The 19,203-nt window shown below is 39.6% G+C and overlaps 1 protein-coding gene across 1 annotated transcript in view; it reads right to left on the reverse strand.

The window, feature by feature from the left end:
- LOC145979541 (clavesin-2-like) overlaps positions 1 to 7,970 on the reverse strand; it is an 83,505-nt gene extending 75,535 nt beyond the window's left edge. Inside the window, exon 1 of the mRNA XM_083112509.1 lies at positions 7,875 to 7,970. The gene's annotated coding sequence lies outside the window, so the exon portion shown is untranslated. The remainder of the gene's footprint in view (positions 1 to 7,874) is intronic.
- Between the last annotated feature and the right edge of the window lie 11,233 nt (positions 7,971 to 19,203).

The raw sequence follows: 19,203 nt of genomic DNA on the forward strand, positions 1-19,203 counted from the left end.
ATTTCCGAGGCGAACGTTGCAATGTCCAGACCATCGTACAGTTTCATCAGTTGCTGGTATTTGGATTGCTCCAAACTTTTCGAGAACACGTACAGGTGCCTGTTCTTCCAATCTAACCAATTCGGTGCGAGGAGAAAATTGTCCACGAGCAGTGTCGTTTTCCCACACCCCGAAGGACCTACGATCAGACAGCGGATGCTGTCGGGAAGCAACTCACCGTTCTTTTTTTTTCTCGTTTGACTTTCCGGATCCGGTAGACGCTTCACCACGTTCCACGTACTCACAAGATCACTTCGTTCGCGTCGATCCAACTCTTTTCCGGAAGTCCCAGCCATTTGACAAACAGTTTGTCACCTTTCCTACGCAATACTTTCTCGATGAGGTACGTGTCGGGGTGTTTCGTTTTAGAGAGTTCCTCTTTTTAAAATCTTCCTTTCAAAATCTCGCCGCTACTATCTTTTATTATATACGTGTGTCGGTTTCCAGGTAAAACTCGAACCACCGTAAAGAGTTCCGTGCTCCAATTTTTTGTGAATCCCTTCTCGAAGGTGCGTTTGAATTTGCTGATCCTCACCTGGTCTCCAATTTTGTATTTAGCTTTTTTTGTCGTGGGTGTGTACTTTGGACAGTAAACTGTAGAAATTAAACGCTGCTCGTCGGACTTGGTAACGTCGGCTGGCTTCATGCCTATCGTTCTGTGTACCGTATCATTATAGGTGTCGACGAGTTCCGGCAGGATGTTGACCCATTTGTAATTTCCCCGAAGCGTGAATCGTTTCCACATGTGTGTTTTCAAGGTTCGATTAAATCTTTCCACGATGCTGGCTTTGATGTGACTGAAGGTCGAATAATGTTGAATCTTGTGTTTTTGAATAAACTTTTGGAATACGGCGTTGTAAAATTCTTTACCGTTGTCCGTTTGCAGAAACCGTGGTTGTCTGCCGCCGCTTTCGCGAAAAATTAATTTGAATGCTTCCGTGACGCATGTTCCCGTTTTCGCCTTCAAAGGTAGAGCCCATGCGAATTTCGAAAATGTGTCTATGACGGTGAGGAGGTACTTGTTGCCCTTGTTCAATTTATGTACGTTTTTCAAATTGCCACTACTCATCTCCACGAGGTCACTTTGCCAGAGGTCGTCGATGCCCTTGGTTACCACAGCCAAACGTTCGTAGTTACGGCGTGCAGGTTTATGCAATTCTTCGACGATGGCTTGCCTAGACATTTTTTTAGAGATTACGTTTCAAGAGAAGCACAAGCGTGATGGGATTCAAAGAGGGTGGCACTTCGCTCGTGTTTTGAATGATCAGCTTATCGCCGGCACTCACGTCGAAAACGGTAAGATCTTCGTCTTCGTGTATTTCATATATGTTGCGCGTTTCGTTCCAACGTGCCAGACGAATGTTTCCTGCTTTCTGGACACCACGATTCGATATCAAAGTCATGGTAGGAACGCTAGCTTTTCTACCGTGAGACCAGTACGAAAATTCGTTTATCTGAATCGTGCCATCGAGGAGAAACTTGTAGTACGGATGATAAGGATATAACATGTACAGTTTGTTACCTTCGACGAACGTGGAGATTCTCTGTTGATTGGGAACGCTGTTGATTTCGATGGCTTGCAAGGTGAACAATTTGGCGAATTTAGTGTCGACGCCGAGCAGATTACTGTGAACGTGTCCGAGTTTATTTTCGATGGGCAGCAAATGCTCGATTATGGTATCCGTTACGGCAGAAAACGACGGTTTGATTTTCACTTCCACGTTCAACTGCTTGTAGTTTTCGTTGAGTTCTTGCAACTTGGCACCGAAAGAGGCCAGCGTCGATTCCTGCGTGGATTCCAGCACTCCAACTTGATCTCTGATGTTGACGACAATGTTCTGAAGGTTCTCGACTTGATTCAATTTCGAGCTCTTCTCGGTAAGATCGTTCACGATCCTTCGCATCTCTGTAAACTGCGTGTGAAGGTCGGCGACGCTCTGCGAAGTGGGCAGCGTCGACACCAGCGAACTAATTTCGTCTCGAATCTGTTCCACGTTCGCCGTTTCCGTTTCTAGTCGTTTCAGCATTCGAGATATGTTTCTTTTCAAAGCGTGCAATTCTTTGGAGGTGGGGAGATTGGCCACCCTACTCTCGAGATCGCTCAATGAACTTTTGATGTCGTTCGAATCGGATAGTGCCGTCACCGCCGTTTTCAATTTTTCCAAATCTTCGCTCGAAGGCACGCTCGTCCGTAACGATTCCAAGTCACCCTGTATGTTGTCGAGTACGTGATGAAAATGAGCGAGATTCGTTTCGACGTTCAAATTTTCTAAATATTCGATCTTTTGCTGAACCGTGCTTAACGTGTCTTGAATGCTCGTCAACGCTCTTGCTTCAGCGTGAATATTTTTAATTTCTTCGTTGATCAATTCCAAGGACGCCTGAAGCGTAGCGATGGTGGTTTGAATGTGTTCGAAATCTCGATACGCCTCCAATTGAATTTTTATGTTCGCGACGCTTTTACCGATGACCTGCAGTTCGTCCGACGATGGTAGGTTCGTCATTGTATCTTCCGAAGTCTGCAACTTGGATTTAATTTCTTCCAACGTGCTGGTGAATTCTTCTTGTAATTTGGAAACGACGACATGTAAGCGTTCTGCTTCTATATCGTTCACGACGGTTTGAAGTTCAGAGAAATTCTTTTCTATTGCGGAAGTTCGTTCTTCGATTTCGAGTTTCAATTTTTCCAAATCTTCATTTTTCGATTGAAATTGCTGTAATTTGGCCAAATCATTTTGAAGCGAATCCACGCTCAACTGTATATTTTGAACGTTGTCGTAAGAAGGTACGTCGACATAATTTTTTATCAGCGTCTTCAGTTCGGAATCGATTTTCAGAATGGGGTCGAGACATTGCGTTTGGAGCGTAGCGATTTCCGACTCTAAACTTTTGTTTAAGGTTTCCTGCAAAGCGATCAAATCGGTCCTCATCTTCTTAACTCGAATGTCCAACATGACAATCTCTTCTGCGTGGTCTACACGCTTGGTGTTGCCGAAAATGTCGTTAGGCATTTTTGGTTAACGGTTATTTATAATAGGATAGACGATTCGTAATTCTACAAAGAGAGGAATGAGTTTGTCGTAATCTCCGAGGAGTTCCATGTAAAGATAATCTCCTGCAGAAACATCGTACGTAATGTTAGAAAGCATCTTGTCGTGCTTGATTCGAAAAATGTTCTTGCCGGTAGAAATTTTGATTTCGCCTGCGTTTTCCGGATTCACGGTGATTTGAAGTTTCCCGTCGATCGGAATTTCGTAGAAATGTAAATTGTTATTAAAAACATAAAACATCTTGCCCACATCGTCATTCAGTTTCGTCCAAATGCTGTTGAGATGAACAATCAGTAAACCATTGAGTTTAGATAACACGGAAGGTAAGAGGTTATTGAAATTTGGCGGTGCAGTCTCCATGTTGATCTGTTTGCGGAAGCCAAAAAGATTCATTGTCCTTGTTAGTTATTTAAGAATACGGTCAAAGTTTTTTTTTTTGTAATGACACGCAAAGTTTTTTTTTTGTTTGCTTTCGTCACAATACAGGTACGCGTGTGTGTGTGTGTGTGTGTGCGACACATCGTTCCCGAAAGAGGTTTACAAAGGTCACGATATATAAACATTTGACCAGGACTTGGAAAATTACAATAAGGTGCATTCATCCTTCAAGGATGAGAGAGTGTATTCGTCACAATACACGCGCGTGTGCGTGTGTGTGTGTGGCACATCGTTCCCGAAAGAGGTTTACAAAGGTCACGATATATAAACATTTGACCAGGACTTGGAAAATTACAATAAGGTGCATTCATCCTTCAAAGGATGAGAGAGTGCATTATTTACTCATCACGCTGTGTCAGCGCAACGAATAAATGCGCGGAACGTGGAGAGAAAGTGAGGTTTTGAGGTTTTGATGAAATTTTCGTAGGTTTTGCAACACTGTGGCTCACTTCAGTGAATTGAAGTGAGTTTTTTTGATGTTTTGGTGCTGTTTTCTTCGCTGCGAAACATCATCACCGCAATAAATGAGTCGCGGAACGTGGAGAGAAAATGACTTTTTGAGGTTTTTTTTTTTTGATCCTCACTTAATAACGTTCAACCGGCCCACCTGCACTACTAAAGCCCTTTTTCTTTACCCCCTACGTATGTTTGCTTCGTACAAAAAAAAATTAGGTTAAATTAACCTCTCTCCGAGAACTAACCCCGAGCGTCCATTTTCAGCGAGCATCATTTCAGCGAGCATCATTTCAGCGAGTTTAGTGTTTTGTAGAGCGAGTTGGTAATACTGTTAGTGAGGTTAACATACATTATCAAAAACACATCGTGAAAAGCTACGTTTTGTTCGGGCACACATACACTCACACACACACAAAAAGCTAAAAAAATTAAACACCGTGAAAGGCTACAACGAGTTGGAAACACTGCTAGTAGGAAACACTGCTAGTAAAATTAACATACACCGTAAAAAGCTTCAAAATATCATATAGTGGAATTTTTGTAGAGTGGGTTGGCAACACCGACGAGGCTCGAATCATCATTTGAGGTTTGAAATCATCATTTGATGCTCGTCAGTGCTGCCAACTCCTATTTGTAGGTTAGCTTAGCCAGTGAAAAATCATATAGTGGAATTTTCTTCGGATGGGTTGGCAAAACCCAAGCCTCAAAGAAGGAACATCCAATAGAGTTGCCAAATATAAAAAGAGGACAATAGGTCCCCCTCATAAAAAGCTACAGTAAGAGCCCACAGGTCGCCAACACTAGGCCCCCAACAGTGTTGCCAAACATAAAAAATACATGGACCCCTCAGGCCCTTTGATGAAAATTTACAGTGAAAAACCCAGTAGGTTAACAACACTGTTAAAAAATCTACGGCAGTGTTGCCAGATGTAAACAGGGGGCAATGGGCCCCCCTCATAAAAAGCTACAGTAAGAGCCCACAGTGTTGCCAACTCTGTGCCCTCAAAATATACATCATAAAAGGCTACGACGAGCCTCAAGTGATGATTCGAGCCTCAAAAGATTATTTAGAACTCTCCAATTGTCTCTACTATTCACGAACTTCCACAACGCTACAGAAAATGATTTCCGTAAGTACTTTCTCCTGTAAATTTGAAGAAATCCGTCACCCCTATACTATAATGTTACCCCCTGTCCTTGTTCAAGAATATTCTGCTGCAGTGATGTAGTCTACGTGCGAAAGATGTTAAATATAAAAGAGTATGTAGACCAATTGAAAGAAGTAACAGAACAAACAAGTTTTTTCATGCCTTGTCCTTACAAATATTTCTCGCCTCCAAACGTATTGATATAAGTTGATGACAAGGAATATGATTAAAGTATATTCAATTTTAAATATATAAGTAGAAGGCCTTGCAAGTAAAAATGTTGATTTGTAAACATGCAAAGAATAGCCTGTTTATAATATTAAATACAAATTAACAGGGCTCGAAGTTGATCGGTTCGCCGGAACCTTCCATTCCGTCTCGTCAGAAAACCACAGACCGTTCCGGTTCGTTTAATTTTTTTAGATATTTCGTTACAGTTTCCTTTTCAGTGTGAATAAAATGGTTAATATTATTTAGTAATGGATATTATAGCATTCATATAAGCTTTCTCTCTACGTGAACGCGTTGTTGCAGCGAGGATCCTTAGCAGAATATACCGTCTATGTCACCTTTATCTTCTTACATATATTTATTTGTTGTTCTGACATTAACCCAACAGTAAAATTACAAGTCTGTGAAACAATGACTACAATCTCAAATCATGCGCAAAATAACAATGGGGAAATATCTTTATCTTCCGGAGACATCTGTCTTGTCAATGTTGTTTCAACATGAAATTATGAAACAAATCCGTTAATCCTGTTACTCAGAGCCCTTTCTTAAGTTAAAATGCTAAATTTCAGCTTAAAATTCGTGTTGTCGCAGTTTTGATACGCAAAATTTTTGCTATATCATATAAATACAATCAAGAATAATGCTAAATTATTTTTCAAAACTGCTAAAGAGATGGGTTTGGAAGTTAACAAAGAGAAAACTAAATATATGCTTACAGGCCGAAACCAAGTCTTAGGTAATAATCAAAATCTATTTATTGATAACAACTCGTTTGAACCAGTTTCCAAATTCAAATATTTTAGGAGTAATATTAACAAATGAAAATTATATTAAAGAAGAAATAAAAAGTAGGCATAATTCAGGAAATGCATGTTACTTCTCTCTTCATAAACTTTTGTCTTCTCGTTTAATATCTCAGAAGCTAAAAGTTAAAATATACAAAACAGTAATTTTGCCTGTAGTATTATATGGGTGTGAAACTTTGTCCCTTACATTGAAAGAGGAACATTAATTGAGAGTATTTGAAAATAAGATCCTTAGGAAAATCTTTGGACCTAAAAGGGATGAGGAGACAGGTGAGTGGAGAAGGTTACATAATTTAGAACTACATAATTTGTATTCATGTCCAGATATTATTAGAATAATTAAATCAAGAAGACTTAGGTGGGCAGGCCATGTGGCACGAATAGGAGAGGAAAGAGGAGTTTACAGGATTCTTGTTGGGAAACCTGATGGTAAGAGACCTGTAGGAAGGCCAAGACGAAGATGGAGGGACAACGTTGAGATGGACCTAAGGGAAATCGGTAGGGATGGAAAAGAGTATATAGATCTTGCTGAAGATAGGGACAGATGGAAGGCCTGTGTTGCTGCAGCCATGAACCTTCTGCTTTAAGAAGGCTAGAGAGTTAGTTAGTTAGTTATTTAAGATTTTTGCTAATTGTGAGAGCATTATATGTAAACTCAAAAGGCGGAGTCGTTAGCACAGCGAGAGGTCAGAGGTCCCAGGTTCGAACATGGGTGTTCCTTGTAAGTGTTCCTTCATCATTTCAACACTCATCCTCGTCTTCGCAATTAGCCCAAAATGGCAGAAAAGCGAAGTAAAATCAGTCAATCATAGACATCACTACGAAATGTCTAACAAAATTGCCTTACTGCTATCCTAACAGTTTACGACCGTACGACCAAGGTTATGCAGTAACTTTCATGACCGAGGTGGCCGTGGAGCGGCGGCTAGCGCGCCGGGAAGTAAGAGCGCATCTGCTGGCATATAGAACCATAACTCTACGCTGACCTTGGCACTGGACGCGTAACTGCTTCAGTATTTAGACAGCTGGTGTCCAGTTTGCACGTGTTTGTAAAGTTAAGGTGTTGGTGTTAGCAAGTGCTTTAGATTGCATTGTTTTAGTTTAGGTATTACTGGTGCTTTTCTGCAGTCTAAAAGTAAGGAGAAACTAGACGACGTTGGCGCATGATTGGAACATACTCCTCAAGAATCCCTCCGGGGTCTTACACAAGAAATATGCATTTTCATGGCGTAACCTTGATAAGCAGCCAAGCTTTAAAACCTGAACCTTTACATTAGAATTGGAAGAAAATATCAGGAGAGAAATTTGAAGAGGGACTGATACGTGTTAGTAAAAAATTCCTATAAGTATGACATTAATGTGTAGATGCAGGAGGAGATAATTTCCAACACCTCTAGTAACAAGGTACGTGCTCATGTGAATTGTAACTGGCAATGTAATTGCACAAGATTATTTCATTACATAGGTAGCTGTTCCAGTTACGCGGATGTTGCATCCAGTTTCTCACCTCGGCCGTGAAAGTAACTGTATAGCCTACTGACAAGGATGGAGTAGATTAGGTTGCATGCATAGGCTAATTATAGGTGCTCTTCCAGCTGATCCAATTACACAAGTGAACTTCGATCTTTTCTCAACGTTCTCTGGACGGTAGTGTACAAGAATTCAAAATTCTTGCGGACAAGAAACATCATAAACTACTATACCTCAGAGCTGGATAACTTAGAAGAGATTTCTGTTGATACTTCGTTACAACCTATGTGGAATCCCGTGCAAGAATGATGATACCTCTCGCAGTAGACCTTCAAAAGATATAGCTGGGGGAACATTGCATAATTCCAGTCATATGCTTGATAAGAAACTTCGGTTGATAAATTCCAGTCTCACATGATGCTGCAACCTTTAGCTTCTTACGATATCGTAAACTACAACCTCACGATAACCGTTCCACGTGAATGGGTTACTGAGGCAGAGGAAAATCAGTGTCAAGAACCAATGGCTTTGCGTAGGTCAGAGTATGAAGCAGCTCCGTTGGCCAGAGGTCAATAGCATTCTAGGTTCTAGCTGAGTTCTTTCGTTCCTTATCTACTAGGAATTTCAGCTGCATAATCTACCATTATGGATAGCATAGAATAAATATATTCTGTTTCTAAACATCAGACACTTACAAAACACTAATATTGTATGTGTTGTCCGTGGATGACGTAATTTTTTTGTTTGTATAGTGTTACGAAGAATAACGTCTCACGGATTTCTCTTGTATGTACAGTGGTGGAAAAAAGTTCTTCCCCATAAGACTTTAATGGCAGTAAATAATGCCGGAAGGGTAGGCAACACACATTGCACCTTTAGGTGATCGGGTGATTAAGTCTGTCTCAAGAGCAACTCGTCTTTCATGCAAGAGCCAACAGGCACGGGAAATGTAGGAAAGTCACGTGACTTTCTCAGGTGGAATGTTGTTCGTCAGAAAATCGCCTTTTCTCAAGCCAGGTCGCAGAACCGACAAGAGCTACACGTTATATCTCCGAATATGATTCGCCTAAAACGTTGAACGAAACGCTAAAATAATTCTTGCCTTAATTACATAGGCTACTATACTATATGTGCCGCAGTAGCTCAGTCGTTGGGGCTTTTTATTATCATGCAAGATATCTGGGTTCGATCACCGACAGGGGAGAATCTGGATTTTGTCCACCTGTTCAAGCTGCTCCGGTGCTCACCCAGTCGTATACAGTGGGTACCTGGAGGAAACTCTGGAGAAGAAAGGGGGTAGGGCGGCTAGGGGCGTGGTGCTGATCACATCATACCCACCTTTGGCCTGATGAAGAAAGCTTGGGACCCTAGCTCCACACCCCTTACACCCGTACACGCCTTCATAGCTTGGTGCAAAGCACAAGGTAGCCCTTTGCTTTTTAATTTACTATACATCCCTACTTTGTTGGAATAGAACTTCCCAATCTCTACGGGTGCTTTCTTCCAAGTTCCGTTGAGATGTGAATAGGCTCCAATTTTTATTGTCACAATTCATACATGTTATATTTCCTTATATGAACAACGGCCGATATCCTGTGTGTGCGTGTGTGTGTGTGGGGGGGTATAATCCAAACATGTGAGGTGATCCTTTTCTCACTACTCCATTCGCAGAAATAAATCTCAATTCCACACACTGAAACTGTAGAACTTCTACATCTTAGCATGCAAATATCTAGTAGCAAAGTAATGCGTGGAAACAGAAAAATTAACGATTTGTAACGGCACTCTGGAAATTTCGGAGTTCTTTTTCCCAATTTGAACTGACATTCATAATATTAATCAACAATCCCAATATTGACTAAAGAATAGCTTAGTCGTTCTGCTACTTTCAATTCTTCATTACCGTTGTCACCGTAAAACTCTCTCTCTCTCTCTTTCTCTCTCTCTCTCTCTCTCTCTCTCTCTCTCTCTCTCTCGATTAGCCTTACTGTGAATAAAGTGGATTTAAAATACGAAAATAAAAATAAAAATCACCGTAACACTCTACAAAGCCAGACGATCCAGGTTCGAAACCTGTTGAGGCTTGCATGTAGCATTGCATTCGTATCATTACCCATCATCTACATCGTCGCAATTATCGCAAGAGGTAAAAATGCGACACAAAATAAGCCAAACAGATGCTTGGAATTAATCTGAATATTGGTTACGTTGCATAAGTGGTAGAATTGTCTTCAAAATCACTTCCTGTGATGTAATAGGGTTTTTATTAGAGACCATTTGTATAATACATATCGGTGTTGCGAACAATAAGTAGTTTCACGTTCACCACACTCTTCGGTTGTTTAGAAATCGTAAGGAGGAAGGATCTCTAAATTTCCGCTTTCACATGTCAATGAAACTAACCTAAGTTCAGTGTAGGTCACAAAAGAGATTTACATATTGTTATGATATCTTTTAAACGTCACGAAATCTAATTCCAATAGAATACGATACTACTCCTTACGTTCCTGTAAATGTTCACCATTAGTCTGGCGAAAAAAAAGTAACGAAGATTTCCGTGTTTCCTTGAGGAAAGATAAGGCGCCTGCTTGTAGCAAGCAAGCACCAACTGCTTCGAGCAGTGACCTTCACTGCCAGAGTGACTCGCGGCAGGCCTGCGCTCGTTCCAGTGTGCGTATAAAACAGGTATTTTATTTGTTCGTTCCAATCCACAGTTATATCAAGCTAACATTCTAATATTTTCGTAAAATATGTAGTAAACAAGTTGTATATATTATGGTCTTCCAGAGTGTTGTTGCCTGCTATTAACACGCTGGAAAAGGGGGTGTTGTAAACATTTCTGAACCCAAAGGTCGAGCACGAAGGAAAAGTCTTGTAAGCATTGGAGGTAATAACAAGGTAATAGAAGTTGAAGGAAATGCTGGAATAAATTATATCAGAAATTGAGTAAAAACAGTTTTCATCACACATAGGGCTATCAGATCACTCTTCAGCGGAAAGTAGGACAAATTGTCTCAAAATGTTGGACACGAACGCATTTGCAGTAAATATAATAAGTTACTAGGACATCTTACATATAACGAGAATATGACACATCTTCAGCTCAAAAATTAATGTTGAAGTGAACGGTTGAGTTCAAAATTCCTCAACTGCTAATTAATAGCACGGCCGTATGTGATTTCAACTTGTGTATGCAAGACAGAGCGTTTTCCGTCGAGACGGGGCCAGGAAAGGAAAACAATCCATGAATTCGGGAAGGAAAAAGTTCACAATTTCGTAAACAAAGTCTGGAAGTTCTTGTTTATTGAAATGTAAAAAACTACTATACACTGGGAAAAAACAGAATTGTGAGCCTTCTTTCTCCAATAAGGGCTGTTTATGTAATTTCTGGAATGAAACTTGTTACTTCGAACAAATTACCGACACTTATAGTATCGATAACACTTCACAAAGTAAGCATTTTTTTACATACAGTACATCCGGACTTTTCCGGATCTAGAAAATCGGGAAGTAATTTCTGAGCTGGTATTGTAATTGTTTTATCGAACATCCAGTAGCAACCATGCACACTCTTTGATGTAAGCATACTTCTCCAAGGAAGCATGTTATCTCAGACTCCCCTAAGATTTTCTGTTTCTCCATCTTATTTGAAGTTACGTGATGCCTAAATACGTATAAGACATTTGTGATTTCTTTCAAATTCCTTCCGGAGGCCAGACACAACTCTAAAATCTAAGACACGTCTGGAAATAAAAATGCTTCTTATATGTATCACAGACAGTGAAGTGGTTCGACGTGTTTTCACGAAGCTCCCGTATTCAGCGAAGCGTGAAGAGTGAAGATAGAAAATTCCTTGGAACAATGGCGGGGTGGGATCGGGGCATGGGACTTCATCAGGAAGTCGACAATGACAAGAATGGCGGTCAAAGGCAGTCTAAACATTAGTAACCTGTTTTTTTCCTAGGACTTGTGACCACCATCGTACTAATTATCTCAGGAATAGAACCAAATCCGGGACCATATACAACAGAGGATGTTATTCAGAAGTTAATCTCCATGGAAGAAAAACTCGATAGCATGTCTCAATCAACCGCAAGTGTACAGGGCGATATAAGGTCCTTATCTGCAGAATTACGAGAACTGAAGGCTGAGAACTCTTTCTTGAAAGAAAAATTAGTGGTTTGTGAATCGAAGCTGGACGATCTTGAAAACCGCTCCAGAAGAAACAATTTCATATTTCACGGCTTCAGGGAAATGCAAGTGGAAAACGTGGGCGATGTCGGAGGAGCTGGTGAGGGATGCTCCATGGGACATTCTCGAAATAAATACGAGTGACTTCGATGTAGAGAGAGCGCACCGATTGGGATCAGAATCCACGAGACCCATTATAGTGAAATTTTTGAACTTCAAGGTGAAAGAAATTATCCTTGCGCGAGCAAGTTTCTTCAAGGGAACAGGCATCAGTGTACAGGAAGATTTCTCAAAGCGTGTGCGGGATACCCGAAGGGAATTGGTAAGATACATGCCACGAGCACGAGAGCAAAACCTATTTGCAAAACTAAACTACGATAAGCTGGTGATAGAAGGTACAGTCCATACGTTAAGTGATTTAGCCGCAAATGGACTGCCATGTCTAAAGGACAACGTGTTGCAAGAAAATGTGTCTATTTCTGATACAGTCAGTATTTTTTTCCGACGTCAGGCGTGACATTCCCCTCGGTGCTATGCAAGAAACGGTCGATTCTACTTCTATATTGTCCCCGCCGCTGGAAGTGCCGGAGGAATCCACCAGCACAGAGGCGCAGTGTGTCACGAGCCATCACCCCCCTCCCCCTTCCTACGAGAATCAACAGGGAAATAGAAAGTCCTACAGCGATGTGATAAGGAAACAGGACACATGTTCAACGTTGCGGAACAGAGACCAGGTATCTCCAGCAGGAATCCGGGACAGAGCGACGCGAAATCCTCCCCCTCCCTCCTTCAGAAACAACCAACTACCCCCTAGGCCCAGTACACGGAGACCCTCATCTTACCAACTCAGGGGTCAGCAACCCTGCTGACAAAGGACGGACAGATTCAACAAGCAAAACATCAGCAAAGTAAGTACAAACAGTTCCAAATGCACTGCAACCGGTTATGATTTCTCGGTATTTCAAATTTGCTACCAGAACGTTCGCGGACTTAGATCTAAAACAAACGAATTTTACAAGAGCTTCCTTTCAAACAACTATAGTACAGTATTGATAACAAAAAGCTGGTTAACCGAATCGCACATGGACAGTGAACTTTTTGTTGATCGTTATGTGGTTTATAGATCCGATCAAAACGCAAAAATAACAGGAAAAGAAATAGGGGGAGGGGTACGCGTAGCTTTAGCAATAAAATGTAAATTTAAGAGTGTGTTAGTCGAATCTCCGCGTCTAGATCCAAACATAGACTGCATCCTCGTTAAGGTGTTAATTCAAGGCATTGGTATGTTGTATATTTGTGTAGTGTACATAGCACCAGGTAGCAACTGCAATTCTTACTGCGAATTCATTAGGTTCATAGAAATGAACTGTCAACCTGGTAAAGTTAAACTCCTCTTGGCCGGTGACTTTAATCTCCCTGACATAACTGACTCCAATTATGACTTTACGACTTCGACTGGACTTTATTTAGAATTGCTCAATTTCATAAACTTCTCTGACTTAATAAGCTTAAATGACGTAAAGAATAATAACGGAAAGACACTCGATTTGATTTTGACAAATGTACAGGGAATAACAGTGGCACGAACCACACAGCCACTAGTTCCTGAAGACACACACCATCCCTCGCTGATAGTAGATATTAATCATATCAAAGAAACCCGCGATAAAACTTGTCGTAAACTACAGTACAACTTCAGTACGGCCGACTTCCCATCCATCTATTACAAGCTGCTTAACACGAACTGGGATGTATTGAAAACAAAGAATGACGTTGCTCAAGCTACAGACGTGTTTTATGAAATTATATATAAAATATTCGATGAACGTGTCCCCTTAAACAAAAGCCGCAAAAGACAGTACCCGTGTTGGTTTACGAGCAGCATTATTAAAAGCATAAGTAAGAAACATTACCACCACAAGAAGTGAAAAATACAGGCGGGAGACTTTCGATACCACTACAATAAATTTAGCGAATTTCGAACAATAGTTAGGAAGGAAATTATTGATTCATACAACAGTTATGTTGCCAATTCGGAAATAAATATTGCAAAAGATAGCACCCAGTTTTGGTCGTTTGTTACAAATAAACGCAGGAAAAGTAACAAAGATCCTGTACTGTTCAAAGATAAAGTGTTGTCAGACCGACGTTCAGTAGTCGAAGCTTTTGCACAGCAATTTCAGTCGGTGTATAAAAAAGATCCCCCTAGATATGACATGAAAGTATTGCCTAACCATAAACAATATGAAAATTTGGATAATCTTAATATTACAGAGATAGGAATTGAAGACGTAGAAAAAGCAATTAAAAACTTAAAACCTAAGAATTCAGCCTCACCGGACAAGATACCGCACTATGTAGTTAAATGTTGCAGTGATGTGTTGAAATACCCATTATATCTAATTTTCAATTTAATTCTTGCAAAGCACAAATTCCCTGAAAAATGGAAAACCACGGCAATTTGTCCACTTCCCAAAACCAATAACACTAATGACGTACAAGACTACCGACCAATAAGTATTATATTATCAACCCCAGCAAAAATATTCGAAAAAATCATGCACTATTACATATTTACCCATTTAAAATATGTAATATCATCGTTACGTGGCTTTGTACCACGTAGATCGGTGTTGACCAATCTCTCCGATATTACCAATTTTATAAGTTCAACCTTGGACGAAGGAGGTCAAGTTGACGCAATATGTACAGACTTCTACAAAGCGTTCGACTTGGTTAACCACGATATCTTATTAAGTAAATTAGCATGCTTCAATATTTCGGAACCACTTCGTCAATTGTTCGCTTCCTATTTGCAGAACCGTAAGCAGTACGTGACGTATAAGGGCCACACATCTTTAGAGATAAGAGTCACATCTGGAGCACCTCACGGGTCTAACCTTGGCCACTTCTTTTCACATTACTTATTAACGACTTGCCTGATTCATTTGAAAATTCACATAAATTGCTGTTCGCAGATGACCTGAAATTCTACAGGAATAAGCAAACAAGATGATAATGTTCAACTTCAAAATGATATTACAAATTTAGAAACGTGGCCAATAAACAATGATTTAATAAACAATAAACACTTTGTGCCTCCACCGAGTATCGAATCCGGGAACCCTTGATTACAAGGCGACGACGCTATTACCCCGCCATCGGGGAGGCACCACTACCTAAAACACTATTCCAATAATTCACTAAGATTAGTTTTCCTAATTCCATAAAATACTTTACAATGCTCAAAAATAAAAAGTTAACATAAATACCCTTTCTGATTCTCTTATGAAAAATGTATTTATAATTCATCTTGCTTAAAATATTTCCATTATAAATAACAAATTAATTACAATGTACAAGTTATTTATATTTTCATTACTTCATGTCGCTCTTTTACCTTGGATTAATCGCGACGGTGATAATGGATGACGAAGTAATTAAATGGTGATGTTACGAACACAGTGATATACACGCAGATGATTGTGGTTCGAACTTGGAACATCTGGCTTTCTAGAGCACTATTCAGACAGTATTGCCGTGGAGATAGGTAAGATAAGTTTTTAAAACACACTTCCTGCGGGATTGAAAAAATTACCACCCTGTTACCATTTGTAGTTTGGCTTATTTTAACTTCGCTTTCCCGCTATTTTTGGCTAATTACGAAGATGGGGATGGGTAATGATGTATGATGGACAGACAAACACCATGCCCAGGTTGGGATTCAAACCTGGGACCTCTGGCGTGATAACCACTCCGCCACAGACACTAATATAGGTTAATCCGGGTTTGATTTATAATTGAATTCGGGCCCATTGATTACATGGCGACAGAGTTACCATGGTGGCATCGGTTCAATAAAATCAACATTCAATCTTATCGTCTCGATTAACCTGGAAAGGCAGAAAATAATTCGTACTCTCTGGTGATCAGTCAAAAATCCAAATGAATAAAATTACCTCAACATTGACTTATAAACATCATCACCACCAGCACCAGAACGAACTGACTGGTTTGTTCAGTTTGGCAAACTCTTCTCGGTAAACAGTCCTAATGGAATTGATTTTCGTTACTACTGTACTTTTCGCTGAAGCGTCAACCTCTTTGTATGTTTGTAATAAGCTTTCATAGGTCTGATTCTTCGTGTCCTGGTCACTTAGTTCTTTCATTTTACTCGCTACAAACACTGAAATTTCTTGTAAAGTTCAATGAACTCCGCTAAAAACTCGCGTGAACACTTACGAAGATTTTTCATCTTTGTACAAAAACGAATTTATCAAGAAAAAAAGAGAGCAACATTTTCGAATTCCATTAATAGTGTTTCAGCACTAGGGTAGAAGGGAATTGAGCAACAGGCGGACAAAGGACTGAGAGGAGCGTCCACAGATGTTTGAGATTTGCGCAGACATCTATGCTGTTGGGATCAGTCTTTGGTTCACAATTTCCGCATGTGCGCAGTTCTAAATTTATGCGCAAGCAAGACGTACTGTAAGTAGTGTAAAAGTATATAATACTGGGGCGAGAAAGTATGAGCCCTCCTCAGGCTGATTTGGCTACACTTAAAACTAGGTCAAGATGTCCATATGAGCTTATTGCTCAAGTGTGCTACTCTGTCTAACCCAAGACTTTTGTAAAAAAGCCCTCGGGAATTTCCCGTGAAAGTATGACCCCCTCAGATTGATTTGGCTACACTTACAAAAGTTGCATCTGTCAGATTCTTGTCCATAAGCTTGTTAAAAATAAGCCCATCTTGATATTGTTATGGCTACACTTAAAACTAAGCCAAGATGCTCATAAAACCCACACCCACCCAAACCCACCCACGCACACCCACGCACACCCACACCCACCCACACCCACACATATTAACTTCCGGTCCACTTCCGGTCTACTTCCGGTCCACTTCCGGTCTACTTCCGGTCTACTTCCGGTTTAAGTTTAGAGTAGTAATATGTTAACCCGAATATTTTAATTGGACACCAGGCCCAACTTGTTTATCTAGTACTAAGACAATTCATTGTGCAGAAGTCTTCTAGAATTGCTCTGTAACTCTCTCATTTCTTACATCATAAACATATGATTTTTCATCTATAAGAATAACACTACATATGGTGTCATCAGGAAGTGTATCATGGAATTCACAGATAATTTTAATGTTTGTCCTGTCATTAACCACAACCTGTTTCCTTTTTGAGGTGTTGATGACAAACATGGGCCTCTGTGCTTTGAATTCATCTGGTGAGTAATACACGTCAGTATTCCCGGTTGAAACTCTTTTGTATTCTGTATAGGCCTCGTATAATTTAAGAAAATCATCCTTGGACATGTTTAAATTATAATTTTCTCTGGGGAACACCTCATTTCTGCCATTTTTAAGATATATATTTTTGATGTTGCAGTTATCAAATTTACTTGAATTTTTTTCTTGATTATTGTGTCTTCCAGTCTGAAACAGTACCACCACAAAATCTGGCATCTCATATTGTATACTGGAGAATGAGTTTGTAGCATCAAATTCAAATAGCTACCAGTGGCAGGCTTCTGCACACATTGATATCTGTAAAATTGTAAAGGCACCTGTGGATTTTTTAGTATATCTGCTTTGTATTTAAGAGCATAACTAGCTTCATATTCAACAACTGGAATTCTTAGCTCCATAGTCTGAATAAGGCATTTACCTTCATCAGGTAGGGTATTAGGCAGAGCTGCTCCAGTAGAGTTTAATGAACTGTACCTCATCAAAGCATTATCATTGGCAGCTCTTCTAAATGTAATTCTTAAACCACCCTTCCACATAATATCTTTGTAATCTGAAAAAAATCCTGGCAACAGGCGCATAGGAAACAATAACTGTGTGGCTCTTAGATATTATTTTATCACCAGCCTCATATCCACCTATTTTGTAGTATGAGGACTCGGTTTTGGATACTTTTAGTGTGGCCAAAGCTGTAGAGGTAATACCAGGGTAGTCTACTCTGTTTATAACAACACCATGTTTTCTGATCTCAATTTCAGAGAACAGATGTGGCACAAAATTGTCTACCAGTCTTATATTTGAGTTAGCCGGATAATCTGTACCATCGAGCTTTACAACATCAAACTTGATATAGAGGTCTGCTCTGTGAGCCATCTCCTACATCAAGGTCAACCTCAATCTCTGTGTGGGCTTGATTTAAATTTGCAAAGGTCCTCCTGTTTGGAGGGAATGATTGTAGCTCATAACTCTCAATATTTTCCATTTTATTTATTTATTTATTTATTGTATGTATTTTTATTTAAATATTAATTTCCATGATAGCAGTTGTTGTGGCTCCAGCAAAATTTATTAATTCTTATTTTTCATTAGTGACCATCAACTCAATATAATCTATTCTATTATGGCACACAGGAAAATATAATGTTGGTGATGGAGTGTAGATGATCGGTTCCATAAATTCAGAGTTAGGTTTAAATGTTGCAATAATACCAGTTTGTTTGTGAGTGCCTATGCCATCTGATTTGGTGATCATACCCTCGGCCACATTACAGTGAATATTTAGAGTTTCTATAGCTAAGAATTTAGGTATATTAATAGCAGTGTGTTTAATGACTGGTTCAAGTTTTGTGTTGTTCTCGAATCCTAATAGTTCTCCTATAGTACCCAGAACTACTGTCTCTGTAGCAGACACAATCTCTACTCTGTGAGTGACAGAATTTTGAGTTAACACTATACCTCTGGGTAACTGAGCATTTAGAGTAGACAGATTATACTGCCCTGGAGTGATGACAATGTTTTGGTCACCAACTGTAATCTTGTTGTTATGGTGTGTAATATTGGGGATCAAGTACATGCCATAGAATGCTCTAAGAGCTATTGTTTTGGGATATACTATATCATCATGTAGTCTGAGCTTCAATATTGAATTTTGGCTGGTAAGATGGAATACTCCCATGATGTTTTAGATACCACAAAGCTTTTTGAAAATTTTCAATTGATGGTTTATTTATTTGAGACAGATATCTAAGAATAGACAAACACAAATGTCCACAATTAACATCTTTGAAATTTTGTACACGGGCATTATTGTAATAAAGATTAGTTGATTTTAGATATTTTACTAAATTCTCAGGTGGAATACCTCCAAATGAATCAAACACAAATGCCTCATCTTTTAAATATTTAAGATAACAGATCCAGTGAGTGCCCTGATTTTTGTACTTATCCAAATTGACTATGCCACACTCTTTTTTGAGTGGTTGTTCTGGTAAAGAATCAGACATGTATACACCTCTAAAATTTTTGATGCCTAGTGGCTTAATTAAAGCTTCAATATCTTGGTTTGTAAGCGGTTCTTGTTTTTTTTTTAACTTATTCATAACTTTCTTAAGACC

The sequence above is a fragment of the Lepisma saccharinum genome, chromosome 26, assembly GCF_977018435.1.
Source record: "Lepisma saccharinum chromosome 26, izLepSacc3.1, whole genome shotgun sequence".
Classification (NCBI taxonomy): domain Eukaryota; kingdom Metazoa; phylum Arthropoda; class Insecta; order Zygentoma; family Lepismatidae; genus Lepisma; species Lepisma saccharinum.